Genomic DNA, 18,476 nt, shown 5'->3' with positions numbered 1-18,476 from the left:
ACATTACATACTTTGTTTATGTTCTTTATTTTTACAGGTGCCATAATCTTTTGGATAACGTTTTCCGGAATACATGACAATATAGTTTCAATAAAATCTTCTCGGTGAATTTCAGGTAGCTTTTACTTCTTAAATTTTTTTTTGTCAAAACAGTATTTCAGTTAATAGATTTTGTAGTTAAAAAATACAATGCATGTTTACGGAGCTCTCATGTAAATGATTCACAGTGGGGAAATATTAATGCTTTTATTAATAAATTAATCGTGATTGATAACTGCATGATTTTACCAAAAAATAGCATATTATAATGCTTATCTCACTCTTAAGAGCATGTATGATGTATAATGAATTGGGTAAATAAAGTGGAGTACATAATCATTGGAAATAATTTGAATTCTTTTGTTTTGACCATTAGAGATGCTTAAATTTTAGAAGATGAAGCAATTCAAATAGGGTGCTTAAAGCTATTCTTAAATTACTGTCAGAAGAGATAGTATACCTTTTGTAAAACACATACAAAGTTATGATGTATGTGTAAGTGTGCCAGATTTAATCCTAGAAAAGATAGTCTAGGATTTGAAGTGTGTTTGTTATGGTAGAAATTCAGTACATGGGTAAACGTGTGCATTTATGCATACAAACTTTATTGATTGCTGGAGTAAGAGGAAAGAATATAATTGAATGGAGTTTGAGGAAACACTACATAATCGAACTTGGAAGCTTAAACAATGATTGCTTTAAACCCATAGTATCATAAGTATATAGGCCTCTTATTTCTCTTCAATTGTTCAAAAATATGGCATCAGCAAAAACTAAAAATATTAGGTACCAAAATTTAATCTATGTCAGTACTAGCCTCTGAATTTAATGGGTCTGAAGTGATAGACTTCCTACGGCTAAAATTTGCATGAGTTACCTACAGTTCAGATTTCATTAAATCTGCGAGTCTTTATCATAAAAAAGTCTACGAAGAGAAATGTAATGAAATGTATATTAAGGAAATAGAGTCTCGAAGATTCGAACACAAATCTAATGAAAACCGAGGAGTGATAAATTCTACTTTTGCACACCATGTTTTGAGTTTCTGTCACATGTATTGCCCAGATGAGTCATGGTGGCCTGGTGAGTTAGACATGATGCACGGTAGAAGATGTGTCAGAATTCAGAAGGTAAAATAATTAACCATGAAGTGTAATTTGAACGGTTGTTATTATACATATTACATTTTTTTTTTGATCTTTTTGAGTAGTATGTTGCACATGGAAATCCCTTCATTGCAGATGGCTCAGTGGAAACTACCACCGATCTCTTTTTCACATGAAATCAAATTGCTACTACTCTGCTAGCCATATATGCCTACATTGGCCATACGTTCTTCTTCATTTTTGCAGATTTCAGATCATTTTAGACAGTGGTTTGTGGAACACATGGCAATTCTATTTCAGTAAAATCATTTGGGCAGATGTGAGGTAACGTTTAATTCTTGCTTTTTTTGCTTGCTCAATCACAACGTCAAAATTTCATAGATCATTAGTTAAACTTTAATTTACAAGATTATCCATACTAAGATCTCCCATAAACATAGAAACGGATTACTGGGAATAAATATTGAGACATTTCATCATAGTAAAATAAGCACGAGGACATGACAAGTGCACTATTCCACACAAAAAAGTAGAAGTTTATAATGCATACCGTAAAAGGGTTCATATTGGAGTGGGTAAAATATTTTAGAAAGTTCATATACTCAGTAAAAATCAGAAGTATTACGTGTTGACCTTCATGGATTCAAAAATTTACATGATTAAGTGTAATTAAAATGGGCGCTGAAGCTTTTCATAAATCACTGTCAAGAAAAAACAATTTGACACTTAAAAAGTTATGATGCAGAAGTAAGTGAGGGGTTTTTAATATAAAACAAAGACAAGGTAAGATTTAAGGTCGATTTAGCATGAAAGAGAATGGTTATACATGGACAGCATGCAACCAAAATGACACGTACATGTATGTATGCATAAAAGGTAAGCCCAATTAGAAAATACAAAAGATGTTGCAACATGATGACTTTTGGGGAAACACACCAAAAAAAGTTATATTCATCAGTTTACATTATTTTTTTATCGATATATATATTGTATTTGTCCTTTCTATCATCACAATGAACTCACAGATATTACAATTCGCATGTTTGATGAAGAAGGAGCCCAAGCAGCGGGGAATTTCACTTATGATTCCAACTGGTACTTCACCGATCTTTGTTAATGTTTCTAGAGATGGGAACGAAATATTCCTTAGCGATGAAACAACATTGATTGTCGAAGTTTGGAGAAAGAATAGAATTTTAGTTTTGGAGTCCTCTTCTGCAGAATAGACCTTACATGAATTCATATTGAAAATTATTGGTGTTTTTTCTAACATGTCCAAATGTTTATCATCCAGGTTGAAAAGAATTAGCAGTAACGAACCAGTATAAATCCAAAAGAATGGTGTTAAGAAGAAAAAAATTGGATAAGATGGTGACATTTCAAATTGCTAGCCGCGCAATTTGCGCGGGCCACCCAGCTAGTTAACAAAAATAGACACTCCTCCATGGTATGTGATTGTTGGACGGCACCCGAAGGATTCGGTTAGCCATGGCTTGAGAAAGCAAAGGTGGGGAGGAGTGTCATCATAATAAAACTAAAATAAAAAGGCACTCCTTCATGGTATGAGATTGTTGGCAGGCACCCGAGGATTCGGTTAGCCATGGTTTGTGAAAGAAAGGTTGGAAGGAGTGCCACCCAAAAATAAAATAAAATGGGAGCCGCTCTTTGAAGGTTTGTATGGCAAGGGGGTTAGAGTGCCCATTACCATTCGTTGACAACAACAAACACCTCTCAAAACTTTATTTTTATGCTCTCTATATGTTTTCAAAATCAAAGCTCTAGCACAAATATAGCAATCGATGCTTTCCTCTTTGAAGGACCATTCTTTTACTTTATTGTTGAGTCAGTTTACCTATTCTTTCTATCTTAGAAGCAAACACTTGTGTGAACTGTGTGCATTGATTCTTACATGTTTACTTATTGCACTTGTTATATTACTTTGTGTTGACAATTATCCATGAGATATACATGTTAAAGTTGAAAGCAACCGCTGAAACTTATATCTTCCTTTGTGTTGTTTCAAAGCTTTCTACTAAGAATTTATTGCTTATGAGTTAACTCTTATGCAAGACTCATTGATGCTTGTCTTGAAAGTATTATTCATGAAAAGTCTTTGTTATATGATTCATTTGTTTACTCATTGTCTTCATCATTGCTTCGAATCTCTGCATTTATCTCATGTGCTTTACAATAGTATGATCAAGGTTATGATGGCATGTCACTTCAGAAATTATGTTTGTTATCGTTTTACCTGCTCGGGACGAGCAGAACTAAGCTTGGGGATGCTGATACGTCTCCGTCGTATCGATAATTTCTTATGTTCCATGCCACTTTATCGATGATATCTACATGTTTTATACACATTATATGTCATTATTATGCGTTTTCCGGAACTAACCCATTGACGAGATGCCGAAAGGCCAGTTGCTGTTTTCTGCTGTTTTTGGTTTCAGAAATCCTAGTAAAGAAATATTTTCGGAATCGGACGAAATAAAGACCGAAGACCTTATAATTCCCGGAAGCTTCCAGAGCACCGGAGAGGGACGAGAGGGGAGCCAGGGGGCCCCACACCACACCCCGCGCGGGCCAGGGGCGCGCCCCCCTGTGGTGCGGGCACCCCGTGGCCCCTCCGACTCCATCTCTTCGCCTATTTATTCGTCCCTGACCTAAAAACACCGATACGGAAGACGGGACCCGAGAAAACCTTCCAGAGCCGCCGCCATCGCGAAATCAAGATTCGGGGGACAGAAGTCTCTGTTCCGGCACCCTGCCGGACGGGGAATTGCCCCCGGAGTCATCTCCACCGCCGTCTCCACCGCCATCTTCACCGCCATCGCTGTTTCCATGATGAGGAGGGAGTAATTCACCCCCGGGGCTGAGGGCTCCGCTGTAGCTATGTGGTTCATCTCTCTCTTTATGTGATCTAGTTGAATATTATCTATGTGCTACTCTAGTAATGTTATTAAAGTACTCTATTCCTCCTCCACGTGTGTAATGGTGATAGTGTGTGCACCGTGTGAGTACTTGGCATAGGCTATGATTATGATCTCTTGTAGATTATGAAGTTAATTATTGCTATGATGGTATTGATGTGTATTATTCCTCCTACATATGCATGATGGTGATAGTGTGCATGCTATGTTAGTTCTTGGTGTAATTATGTTGATCTATCTTGCACTCTAAGGTTATTTAAATATGAACATTGCATTGTGGAGCTTGTTAACTCCGGCATTGAGGGTTCGTGTAATCCTACGCAATGTGTTCATCATCCAACAAAAGGGTGTAGAGTAGTCCTATTATGTGATCATTGTTGAGATTGTCCACTAGTGAAAGCAGGATCCCTAGGCCTTGCTTCCAAGCATCGAATCTCCGTTTGTTTACTGTTTTGTTGCATGTTTACTCGCTGCCATATTTTATTCAGATTGCTATTACCACTCATATACATCCATATTACTTGTATTTCACTATCTCTTCGCCGAACTAGTGCACCTATACACATGACAAGTGTATTTGGTGTGTTGGGGACACAAGAGACTTCTTGCTTTGTGATTACAGGGTTGCTTGAGAGGGATATCTTTGACCTCTTCCTCCCTGAGTTCGATAAACCTTGGGTAATCCACTTAAGGGAAACTTGCTACTGTTCTACAAACCTCTGCTCTTGGAGGCCCAACACTGTCTACAAGAATAGAAGGTCCCGTAGACATCACTTGCTCGCAAGAGTTTATCAGTAGCAACAGTTTTATAGCAGTAGCAGTAGTGAAATATAAGCAGCAGTGTAATAAAGACAACAGTAGTGATTATAGTAAACAGCAGGATTAAAATACTGTAGGCATAGGGATGGATGAATGGGCGCTGCATGGATAAGATAACTCATGTAATAATCAAGACTAGGCATTTGCAGATAATAATAAAACAGTATCCAAGTACTAAACAACCATAGGCATGTGTTCCGTATATAGTCGTACGTGCTCGCAATGAGAAACTTGCACAACATCTTTTGTCCTACCAGCCGGTAGCAGCTGTGCCTCTAGGGAAACTACTGGTAATTAAGGTACTCCTTTTAATAGAGAACCGGAGCAAAGCATTAACACTCCGTGAACACATGTGATCCTCATATCACAGCCTTCCCCTCCGGTTGTCGCAATTTCTGTCACTTTGGGGCCTCGGGTTCCGGACAACAATATGTGTATACAACTTGCAGGTAAGATCATAAAACAATGAATATCATCATGAATCAATAACATGTTCAGATCTGAAATCATGGCACTCGGGCCCTAGTGACAAGAATTAATCATAACAAGTTGCAACAATATCATAAAAGTACCAACAACGGATACTAGGCACTATGCCCTAACAATCTTATGGCTATTACATGAACAATCTCATCCAATTCCTACCATCCCCTTCAACCTACAGCGGGGGAATTACTCACACATGGATGGGGGAAACATGGATGGTCGATGGAGAGGCGTCGATGGTGATCATGGCGATGATCTCCTCCAATTCCCCGTCTCGGCAGGGTGCCAGAACGGAGTTTCTGATCCCGAGATTGGGTTTCGCGATGGCGGCGGAGTTCTGGATGTCTTCTGGAAAAGTGGTCGAACCCCCTCGCGTTTTTAGGTCAAGGGCTTTAAGTAGTCCAGAGGGGAGCGTCGGGGGCTGGCCGAGGCGGCCTCACCATATGGCGGCGCGCCCCCCCTCTTGGCCGCGCCGGCCTATGGTGTGGAGGCCGCGGGCCTCCCCCTGGCTTGCCCTTCTGGCTCCGTGTGTCTTCTGGAAAAATAGGCCCTTTGCAATTATTTCGGGGGATTTTCCTGAAAGTCAATTTTCTGCACAAAAATAAGACACCAGGGCAATTCTGCTGAAAACAGCGTTAGTCCGTGTTAGTTGTATCCAAAATACATAAATTAGAGGCAAAACAATAGCAAAAGTGTTCGGGAAAGTAGATATGTTCTGGACGTATCAACTCCCCCAAGCTTAGCTTATTGCTTGTCCTCAAGCAATTCAGTTAACAACTGAGTGCGATAAAAGAACTTTCACGAACACGTTTGCTCATTTGATGTAAATATTCTCATTATATCGACGAGTACTTAGGCAATTCATAATAAGATAAATGCAAATAAAGTCATCTAATAGTTATGTCAATCATGAAAAAGATACCAACAAACTAATAATAACCATCATGAAACATATCTATAAGCAGGATTGCAATGCTCATAAAAAGATATGATAAAGTGGTATCTCGCTTGCCGTATTTGTACAGAAAAACATAAATGCCCAGGCACCTCTGAAGTTCATGGGAAGACTAGAAGTAAATACTATCAAAGATAAAGGCATCAAAGTTATACCACAGTTAACCATATTCTGGACAAACATATTACACTAAGAATGACAATTATGCTCTCAAGAAGGTGCTCAAAGAAAGGATGGTGACTCAACATAAAAGTAAAAGATTGACCCTTCGCAGAGGGAAGCAGGGATTAACATGTGCTAGAGCTTTTCATTTTTAAAACAGAAGTAAAATTGTTTTGAGAAGTGTTTGTTGTTGTCAACAAATGATAATGTGTACTCTAACTACCTTGTCAACCAGACTTTCAAGAGCGGCTCCCATGAAGAACGTTATCTCTACCAGCAAGGTAGATCATCCCTCTTCTCTTTTGTTTACACATGTATTTTAGTTTCATTATGGACGACACCCCCCAACCTTTGCTTACACAAGCCATGGCTAACCGAATCCTCGGGTGCCTTCCAACATTCTCATACCATGGAGGAGTGTCTATTTGTAAATTAAGTTGCGTACTGATAAATCAGGGAAAAACATGTGAAGAGAATTATTTATGAAAGTTGTAATTAATTGGGGCTGGGTGATGCGCGTAGATGTACGCGTCCGTTGGGAACCCCAAGAGGAAGGTATGATGCGCACAGCAGTAAGTTTCCCTCAGTATGAAACCAAGGTTATCGAACCAGTAGGAGCCAAGAAGCACGTGAAGGTTGTTGGTGGAGGAGTGTAGTGCGGCGCAACACCAGTGAAACCGGCGCCAACGTGGAACCTGCACAACACAATCAAAGTACTTTGTCCCAACATAACAGTGAGGTTGTCAATCTCACCGGCTTGCTGAAAACAAAGGATTAAACGTATCGAGTGGAAGATGGTGTTTGTTTGCAACGAACAGTAAAAGCAGTAGAATGTATTCAGATGTAAAAGAATGGACCAGGGTCCACAGTTCACTAGTGGTGTCTCTCCAATAAGATAACTAATATGCTGGGTGAACAAATTACAGGCGAGCAATTGACAAATAAAGATTCAATACATATCAACGATGATTACTATGTGATTTAATCAGGGCATTACGACAAAGTACATAGACCGCTATCCAGCATGCATCTATGCCTAAATAATCCACCTTCAGGTTATCATCCGAACCCCTTCCGGTATTAAGTTGCGAACAACAGATAATTGCATTAAGTATGGTGCGTAATGTAATCAACACAAATATCCTTAGACAAAGCATCAATGTTTTATCCCTAGTAGCAACAGCACATCCACAACCTTAGAACTTTCTGTCACTGTCCCAGATTTAATGGAGGCATGAACCCACTATCGAGCATAATTACTCCCTCTTAGAGTTACAAGTATCAACTTGGCCAGAGCCTTTACTAGCAACGGAGAGCATGCAAGAACATAAACAACACATATATGATAGATTGATAATCAACTTAACATAATATTCTATATTCATCGGATCTCTCCAAACACAACATGTAACATTACAAATAGATGATCTTGATCATGTTAGGCAGCTCACAAGATCTATAACAATGATAGCACAAGCAGAGAAGACAACCATCTAGCTACTGCTATGGACCCATAGTCCAAGGATGAACTACTCACGCATCAATCCGGAGGCGGGCATGATGATGTAGAGCCCCTCCGGTGATGATTCCCCTCTCCGGCAGGGTGCCGGAGGCGATCTCCTGAATCCCCCGAGATGGGATTCGCGACGGCGGCGTCGCGGGAAGGTTTTCCGTATCGTGGCTCTCGGTACGGGGGTTTCGCGACGGAGGCTTTAAGTAGGCGGAAGGGTAGGTCAAAGGGCGTCACGAGGGGCCCACACAACAGGCGGCGCGGCCGGGGCCCGGGCCGCGCCGCCCGGTGTCCGGCCACCTCGTGGCCCCACTTCGTTTCCCTTTCGGTCTTCTGGAAGCTTCGTGTAAAAATAGGCCCCTGGGCGTTGATTTCGTCCAATTCCGAGAATATTTCCTTACTAAGATTTCTGAAACCAAAAACAGCAGAAAACAGCAATTGGCACTTCGGCATCTTGTTAATAGGTTAGTGCCGGAAAATATATTATAATGCTGTAAAGTATGTATAAAACATTCAAGTATTGTAATAAAAGTAGCATGGAACATAAGAAATTATAGATACGTTTGCGACGTATCACTGGGCACCCCGTTGCCAGCTCTTTTTGCAAAATTATTGGATAAGCGGATGTAATGCCACTAGTCCATTGGTGAAAGTCTGACCGACAAGATTGAAAGATAAAACACCACATACTTCCTCATGAGCTATAAAACATTGACACAAATTAAGAAGTATTTTGAAGGTTTTAAAGGTAGCACATGAAAATTTACTTGGAATGGTTTGAAATGCCATGCATAGGTATTTATGGTGGACGCTTTGGAATAACTTGGTTTTCAGGGATTTGGAAACACGATCAGCATTCCCGCTCAGTGCAAGTGAAGGCTAGCAATAGACTGGGAAGCGACAATCAAGAGAGCAATAACTGTCATAATCATGCTTGCGGCAGAATAAAATTAAGGGAGGCATAAAAGTGATACAAGAAATCTGATGCAAAGTAAATCATCGAGGCTTAATTGACTTTTTGTTTAGTCATATGCATGCGTGAGCATGTGCCAAGACAATTCAAACGAGTTATTCAGAGGAGGATACCACAATGTCATACCTATCTATGAATAAAACAATGCAAGCAAATGTTTATGACATGCTACTCATATTAATAAATTGGAGCTAAACATGAGAGAGATCATGAACTACTAGACTTTCATTAAATGACATATACCTCACTTGAACCAACTAAGCATGCTCACATGGATGAGTATATGTACAAAAATGAAAACAAATAGAGTTCATACAGCCTCTCACCACAATCGAGTTGTCGTAGATCGTCATTATTGCCTTTCACTTGTGTGGCTTGAATAATATGGAATGAAAACCAAGCTCCAACCACCGGAGACTGCTGAACTCCATAATAAACTTTACAAAACCGAAGAAGAACAACAAATATTTTTTGGTGTTTTCGAATTGGAAACAAGAGCGAAAGTAAAATCTTTTTGGATTTTCTCATAGCAAACCAACGATAGTAGATAAAGCAAAATAGGAACAAGAAACAAAATAAACAAATGATAAAGAGAAACAACAGAAATATTTTTGATCTTTTTGTGTTTTATAAAAGAAACAAAGCAAAAACAAGGGAATGAAAACTAAAAGAACCACAGAAAAGCAAAGTGGCAGAAATCTGCCAAAACTTGACAACAGTACAGTAATCATTTTTTTCTCGAAAATCTTCTGCTGTTCAAATCGAAAAGTGCTCAACTAATGAAAGTTAGATAATAATCTGGGGAACATGCACAAAAATTGGCAGCTCAAAATAACGTTCTGGCTACGCACAGGAATTTTTTTATCATCAGTCCAGAATCTGTTTTTTAGACAGCACTTCCCCAAATATCATCTTCCTCATATTAGAGGCAACCATCGACACATAAATGAAATAAAAAGGTAAAAGTAAATGTTACTATAGTAGTAACAACCTTCAAAAACTAAAATAAGAAATCTATTGAAATAAAAAATAACCGAAAGAGAAACAACAAAAAGAAGCGAAACAAGTATATAAAATGACCGGCAATTGTAATATGCAATGAATGAGTGATGCCGGCATACCTCCCCCCAATCTTAGGCTTTTGGCCTAAGTGGAGGTCAACCCCAGCGAGGGTCAGGGTTCCACGCTGGTGGATCATACATGGCATGGTCGTAATAAGATCCCTGTGCCGAAGAAAAGGATGAAGGCTCCACATGCCCGAAATGCTAATGTGAAGAACTTGCTGCGTTGGATGACAAGTCGAGGGGTTCCTCGGCCTCCTCCATGCCGTCCCCTGCGTGATGGCCGCAACTCTCTATGTATGCATCAATTTCATCTTCTGTGACCGACCAACCGTTCCTGGAATCAAGGTTAAACAAAGCAGGTGCAGGCAATCCAACTAGCCTTTCGGATTTAATTACTCTCCACTTTTTCTTGAAAAAGGTTATCTCATAGGACAGGTTATTAAAGTTAGACCGATTAGAAACAAAGTCATGTTTTATTATGGAAACAATATCAAGTTTCTCTACAGAGAGCTGAACATCAAGAGGGTGAGGTTCTACACCATGCATAGCTAGCAAACGAGAGGCAATGAGACCTCCAAAAATTCCTCTTTTATCACGTTTAGTAGTAAGTCTAAATGCTATCAAAGCACCCAAATTATAAGTTCTATCATGTTGCAATGCAGCAGCTAAGAAAACCAAGTCATGGATAGATAACTTATTTGCATTCTTTCTAGCAAGAACACACTTGGTGATAAAGTAAGCAAAATAGCGAATAGATGGGAGTTGAATACTACGAATTTTACCACTCTCATCTGAGAAGCTTCTCTCTTGACAGATCATCTCGTATAAATTCAAAAGTTGTCGTGGAAGCCCCCAAATCTTCTCACACGATCCCCATTGTGGCACTTTAATAGCTGCACAAAAATCATCAAAGGGCAAGTTGATAGTTTTATTGTAGATTTTATATCGAACCATGGGGTTAGGTTGGGACCAATGGAATTCAAAGTCCTGCACCACTGACATGGTTAGTTTTGCATATTGGTAAGGTTCACCAACAACAAAATCTTCTAACCCTGCATTAGAAATTAGATTTTGAACATCCTGAAAAATTCCTGCACTCTTCATGAAATCGGTGCATGGGTAGTAGGAGGGGTATACCCCCTCTTCACGGTGGACTCTCATAACTTCATGCACCTCCAATTCATGTTGGTTGAGTTGGTGTCTATTCCACTCCATTTTCTGAAATTTTTCAACAATCATTATAAAAGTTGATTTTGAGACATATAAATGAGGGAGACTACTATAGGAACTTGATAGAGTACTAAACATGCATCAAAACTAATTTTTACAACTTGAATCAAGCATGCAAACTCACTTAACATGTCACCTACAGCAGCAAATTACTCAAGATATACTCAACTATACAAAATTCTATTTGGATAATCGGAGGAGTCACATACCGGAGAACAAATGCTCCAAATCTCAGCAGCAAAGATGGGCTGAGCAAGGAGATCGAAAATTTTGAGCAAGAGCAGCAAGAAACTCGGGTTTGAACAATGGTGGTGTGTTCTCCCGTGAAAGAGAGTGGAGTGGTAGGTGGATGAGTGAGTGGAGGGCCAGGTGGGGCCCTCACCACAGGGTGGCGCGCCCCCCTTGCTGGCCGCGCCGGCACATGGGGTGCAGCCCTGGGGTGCCCCACTGGTGTAACATCCCAAAATTTACCATTTTGGAATGTTAAATATAATAAATATTTATTGAATGAGTGCTTTGATGTGTGTTGATTTTTCGAAGAAATTAAAACATTTTGAGGGCTAATTGAATTTTCTTCTAAACCTTGTTTAAATCAATGAACAAAGGGGGAGGAACTTTTATACTTAGTCCAATTGGATTTTTATATGATTACTTTCGGATTTATTGAATGTTCTTAAAACTTTTAAATTATTCGAGAGCGAGGGAATAAAATGACTTTCCCAAAGGTTTGCAAAGAAAATGTATTTATAAATTTTCATTTAAATTGTAAACAAGTTTCCCTAAGCCCTATATACATAGTTTGATTTTACAGAATTTCCTGGTTTTTTCGGAATAAAAGTTGAGGCTAAAAACCTTGTCAAATCATAAATACAAAGGAAAGATACAGAAATAAAGTTTTTACCTGCACCTAAACTACTCTCACGTACGCATGGTGGACACCATGTCTTGGCTGCACCGAATCGAGCTAGCGAGCCAGCCGCATCGGACCCTTTTCTCCCTATTCTTTCTTATTCTTTCTATCTTACCGAACATAGTAGCTGGCCCACATGTCAGCAGGCAGCTCACGGAACGGGCAGAGTGCCCCATGGTTCGTCTTCAACCTCCTGCCCGCCGCCGCGTTTCTCCCGGCGAGGACGCGCGCTCCTCCCGCAACCCCCGCGCGTCCAGGTGAGGTGCACCTGGGGAAGGTGAACTTCCGCCGCCTTATCCTCAGAGCCCGAGGCCTATCCCTCTCCCTCCGCATCGCTATCTCCCGAGAAACCACCGCGAGTACATCGGCCGCCGCCGCTCAATCCGCCTTGGTCGCTCGTCCCCTGGGCCTATATAAGAGACCCCGAGACCTCCTTGACCTCCACAACACCACGCCCCACTCCCATCTCCCCTCGGGCTCCCGGTAGCCCGAATTTTGTCGAGGAGCCGCCGCCGTTTTCTCCGACGCCGGCGACGATTTCCGTCGCGGTAAAGGTTGCCTCGCCGTTCTAACGCCTCCCTGGTCGTTTCCGCGTCCTTCCACGCCTCCCTAATGCCCTCTCTCTTCCATAGGAGCTCGGAAGCATCCGCGGCAACGGGAGACGAACACGCCGGCGCCGCGGACATTGCCCTCGTCGCTTTCCAACCTCGCCGGAACCAGCTGACCACCGGTGGAGCTCCGTCACGTCTACAAGCATCGCCTCCAAGCCTCGCCCAAACCATCCGACGTCTGCAGCTCCGTTTCCGTCCACGACCGGAGTTGCAAAATCCCTTGCCGGACACACATCGTGAGCACATCCACGTATTCCCTTGTCTTTTCTTTTTCTTTGTTTCTGTTCCTAGTTTCAGCCTAGTTCAGATCATAGCGTTGGGCTAGTGTAAATTCCTGTAACTCTGCACGAGTAGATACTGATAGCCTGAACCCAAATTTCTGCAGTAGCTTCATAAACTAAAATCCTTCTTATTTCTTTTTTTAAAATTTACTAACTTCACTTTTCAAACTAAATAAAGTTGTTCTAGCTCAAACTTAAGTTGGAAGCTATTTTGTCCGTACCAACATAGCCGCGAACCCCTTTTCGACCATTCTCCGTCCTAAGCCTAAGCCTAAACTATAATGAAAGGACCAAATTTTTGGATAATAAAATCTACCGCAGTAATAATTTTGTAGAGTTTTCATTGCATGTTTCAAGTTGGTTCTTTTATTCCAATGGTTGTTTACGCGATGTTTTACTTTACGTTAGATTGTCCGGACTGCGAGGGCGGTACTCAGGAAGAAGTAGGAGGTCACTGCTCAGGCAAGTTACATCTACATGTCTATCCCATTTATTTTTGCTATGCTATTTTGATTATAAAAGTAGGAATGCATGCGATAGTTTTATTTTGTTAGCCAAGTATTTTTAGAAATGGCGATGTTTTATAGTTATGTCCTATGGTAGAAATAAGCCGTAGGGATTATCACCCACTTTGTAACCTTAGGTAAATATATGCTAGATTAAGTTCTAGTAAAGTTTTGAACGATATAGTTATGCTTAGTCATGCTAAAATAAAATCCGTTGGGGGGTTCAAATGAAATAATGTTCACGAAATAGAAATGGTTTGTGAAATGTGTTTACCAAATTAAAATGTAAAATTATTTCATCCTGGGCGGAGTGGTATGATGGGTCATCGCGTGTGGAGCTGTGTGCTCAAATTGGTTGGGTCCGCCGCCCAGGGACCCCTAAAAGAACAAATTCATGTTTAGAATTGCTCAGTTGTTTCGTGCAACCACATGTCATATGGGCTCTGGCTTGGTTGATTATCTTGTGGAAACCTACTTAAGGACCGTCATCGGTATGAGACTTTGTGTCTATTTTGGAGCGGGCGTGCCTGGAAATAAGTAGTTAGCCATTTGGGAAAGACCTCGGCATAACCTTCGGGTTGTGCCATGTGGTGAAAGTGTGCAACCCCTGCAGGGTGTAGAACTAATCGATTAGCCGTGCCCACGGTTACGGGCGAAGCTGAGTAACTTTTACCTGAAGATGTTTCTTCGCAACTTTGTCTTTCTAAATATAAATTAAATTTCAAACCCTATGTCCGTGTGTCGTTCATAGGTGGGATTTTGGGGAAAGCCCTGTGTTCGTGTGTCGCTCACGGGTACTTTCATCTAGGCTAGTTGGACTGTGTGAACTCTAGTCATATATTACCTGATAAAATTGTTTATTAAAGTTAGGACGAGTTAGAACTTTGGAAATGTTAAAATGTGATTTATTGATGTAAAATATTGTTTTGCGCAAATGTTAAACCTATAGCCATTTACTTTGATATCCCTAAGCATGTAGAAATAGGTATATTATTGCATTGGTGTAACTTGCCACACATTCAAAGTGTTGACCACTCTCGTGGCTGCAACGTCTCATGTTGCAGGTTGTTTCGAAGACGAGTGAGATACGATGTTAGGGTCACGATGCTCCAGTCGATTGCCTGTGGCACATTTGCTGGATTCGGCGCTTTATTTGTCTTCCGCTGTTCATTTTGGCCTACGGGCATTTATGTAATAAATAACTATGTATCGGATTTGATGCGTTGTAATAATGATATGACTGTGATATTTATCTCGTGAATGTGCGTACTAGCAAATCCTTGGGACTAGTACAGTGGATGCACATAGACTCCGGATCTCTCCAGGTTCGGGTGAATGTGCGTACTAGCAAATCCTTGGGACTAGTACAGTGGATGCACATAGACTCCGGATCTCTCCAGGTTCGGGTCGCCACAACTGGTCAGCCCCAGGCACTCCCAGGTTGCATTTTGAAAAATAGGACCAGTGATATAATTTTTGTAAATTTTTGAAAACTTCGAAAAATGCACATTTCTGGGTGTTAAAATAACTATTTCAGGACAGAAAAGATTTTCAAACTTCTAAACAACTAAAGCATCTTGCAAAACAAGTAGTACTACAGCAAGTAAAACAAGTGGAGAAAGAAAGAAATGTTGTTTAGCTCTTCCATGCATTTAAAATATACTTGTTAACAAGGTTGATCAAGTCTTGCCACCAAATAAATTTTACATGTGATAAGAAGAAATAAACCTCAAATCAATCATGTTACCTTATATTGTATTGATATGGATCCAATCACAATAGTTTGATATCCTTCTTTAGGCTCATATATAGGACAATCAATAAGTCCCACTTTGATAGATCTCAAATTAGAAATTGTATTAACTCCATATACTTTATCAATCCTCTTAGGAAAATAAACAGTATGTTCCTTGTCATCAACATTGAAAGTATGTTCCTCCATGATTTAATCCCTGCTTCCCTCTGCGAAGGGCCTATCTTTTACTTTCATGTTGAGTCAGTAAACCTATTTCCCTCTATCTTAAGCAAGCAATTGAGTTGTTGTGAACCAACCATTTATACTATGATTTAGTTAATCATGTCTTTTGTGGCACCCCGGACCAACTGTCCGATATACCCGTTATGCATTCACTCATGATCCCATGATCAGTGTAACATGAGCACATAACCGAACTGATAATCAGAGTTACAACATCCATTACATAGTACCGAAATAATAAATAGTCTTACAAACGGTCTCATGACCAAGTCTTACATAAATGGCCACTTCGGGCTGAAATCAAACATCAAAGTGCAGCGGATACAATCAACTTCGTCGGGCCCAAGTCATGCCTTAAACCCTACAGGCAGCTGACCGGGAAACGTCCTAGGTCGCATAGTCGTCCTGATAACCTCCATCATCTTCAAAATCCTCCTCATAGTACTGGCCAAGTAGATAGCCGGGGACAAAGCCGTGAGTACATTTTGATTTGTACTCGCAAACCATTTAAAATGAACATAACTAGATACCACGACTAAACTATGAGATCAAGAGGGAATTCGATTATCAATTAAGAATATGACATGTAGAAGGGGAGAAGTGTTTTTGGTGGAGATAGCATCTCAACTTCTGAATTGAAGGAGACACTCATAGATTTTTCCCTATGACATTCCTACGTGATTTAATTTAAGAAGATTCTTCACTACATAAAACTCATAGGAAGGGTAGACCCAATTTTTATTTTCTTTCCGACCATCACATCATGGTCACCACCATATTTCCAGTACTCCAAGTACTTTCTGAAAACACTTTCCTTGCTTGTAAATCTTTTCTTAAAACAAAACTCAACATAGCTAAACAACGACCATCCCAACTGTCCATGACCGCGGACGCGGCTATTCGAATAGATTTGACTCTGCAGAGTTTGTGCACTTTCCCCACAAGATCCGATAAATCCGCCGGGATCATCCCCGGTCCATCATACGAAAGTATGTGGGTATCGTATAATCGGTCGAAGCCTTTCGCTTATTCAAATTAGCAAGAGGTCCTACCCTATGGAGTGTATACCTCCCCGGCACCGTGGCAGCTCACCTCCATTTGAGCGTGGCTCCACCGCCAAGCCAGGAGACCCATAGTGTCTTCCGGACGGGTCAGCCCCGAAGGCCTCCCGTTATACTATTGTCCCAAACTTGACAAACCGGACTCGAGGGTAATCCGTACCCTTGTATAGTTATGCGGTGCCTCATGCTAAAGAGAACGAACATCAAACTAAGCCCCGTGCCCATGTTGGAGTAATGTGGTTGCGCTAAAAGGTTGTTCCGGGCGAATGCATAGAACCATGTGTTGTTTTTCCAAAAATCCAAGTTACCGACATAGCCTTCCCACCATAACCACCAAGTTACTTTCTTTACTAAAACTTCCATTTGAAACCACTCATGGGCAAGACAATCTCTTCCCAAGGTTTTTCAAAACTTTTACAACAAGGTAAAACCTTGAGGGTTTTCCCAACCTAAAGTTTTATGAGTGAACTATGACGTATAATGGCACATAGTTTGCCATCATACCAAGAAGGGTGTCAAGACATCCATACTCACATTGAGCATGAATGGAGATGATCAACAAGTAGAGGAATTTTAATGATATAACCCCAAGTGTTTACTAGAATTAGGGTGTCAAAAAGGGGTGGGAATTGTGATTCACATGCTTAGAGTAAGTACGCAAAGTATCGAGAGGGGGCATTACACACTTGGTGACAAGTATGTAAAAGAGTCAAATTAAGCAAACCCAAGGAGACGCAAGAAAACAAGAGACCAAGGGTAGAAAGATCTTAACCAAGAACATGGATATAAAGAGTCAAAGTAAATGGCTTGCCTTGGCTGGCTAGTCCCTGGTCTTCTTCAACACCTTCTCCAAAATCTTCTCCTTCGGCTTCTCCCACGTTCGTATCTAACGTCGCGAAAATAAAAGAGCAACATACAATCAACAAATAACTCAAAAATAAAGTTTTAAAAGAACATGGTAAAGCATGCAGGGGTACATGTTATGAAATCATGATTTGGCCAAGTTTATAAGGAAAAAGGGTTGGGGTGGAAATTAATTAAAAAGAACCTTGTGGCATACAACCGCCACGACACCTGCGTTATAGCCGCCCCTTTCTCTCTTTCTTTTGACTGCCTCGTGGACGGACGAAAGAAGGGAAGTTAACCCATTTGAGGAAAAGGGTACCTAATGATTTTCCTTTGGATTTGCGTTTGGTAAAGTGCTTAATGGGCAATATTTCATGTGGCACAATATTTATACAAATGAACCAGATTTTGTCCTTACAGGGACTCATGTTATTTTTCTAAGATGGGCAACATTAAAACAAGATCATCACAATTGGAATTGGTAAAAAATATTAATTCTATGATTTTAGGATTTTTGTGGAGTGTATGGAATACATAGAGCATGTTTATTACACTAAAATTCGTATAAAAATCCTAAAAATATGGGGCCAGTGGCATGTGAAAGGTATTAAAAACCTGGTTCTAACGCAGTTGGTTTCAATTTATTTCGAATTATAGATCTCAAATTATGAGCATTTTGGTTCACGGGTTTTAAATTCAAAAACGGGAAAAGTTTAAACAAAAACTAAACGAAAAACGGGCGGGAAAGGAGCTGGGCCGCGCGGGAGTGAAACGGGCCGGCCCAGGGAAATTGCCACGCGGGCAGGAGAAAAAAAAAGAAAAACAAAAAGAAAAAGAAGAGGGGGCCCGGGTGGACCAGGCCGTGCATGGCCACGTTGGCCTGCATGGCCCATGCAGGCGTCGGATGGAGATCCGATGGCCCAAGGCCATCGTCTCATCCACGCGACGCGCGGCGCGGCCAGGGCGGCCGGCTCTGGCAGAGAAGGGGGCAGGGGTGGCCGGAGAC

At 40.8% G+C, this 18,476-nt stretch overlaps 1 long non-coding RNA gene across 2 annotated transcripts; it reads left to right on the top strand.

Moving 5' to 3' along the window:
* Nucleotides 1-12,438: 12,438 nt before the first annotated feature.
* LOC124682735 lies at nucleotides 12,439-13,507 on the top strand. Of its 2 annotated transcripts, none has more exons than XR_006996401.1 (3): nucleotides 12,439-12,741; nucleotides 12,820-13,034; nucleotides 13,488-13,507. It is a non-coding gene; the product is annotated as an uncharacterized LOC124682735 (long non-coding RNA). The 2 variants fall into 2 exon arrangements; XR_006996402.1 differs by having other exon boundaries at nucleotides 12,820-13,048; nucleotides 13,488-13,505.
* Nucleotides 13,508-18,476: the final 4,969 nt, after the last annotated feature.

The sequence above is a fragment of the Lolium rigidum genome, chromosome 1, assembly GCF_022539505.1.
Source record: "Lolium rigidum isolate FL_2022 chromosome 1, APGP_CSIRO_Lrig_0.1, whole genome shotgun sequence".
Taxonomy (NCBI): domain Eukaryota; kingdom Viridiplantae; phylum Streptophyta; class Magnoliopsida; order Poales; family Poaceae; genus Lolium; species Lolium rigidum.
This window is presented reverse-complemented; position numbering and strand designations above follow the sequence as displayed.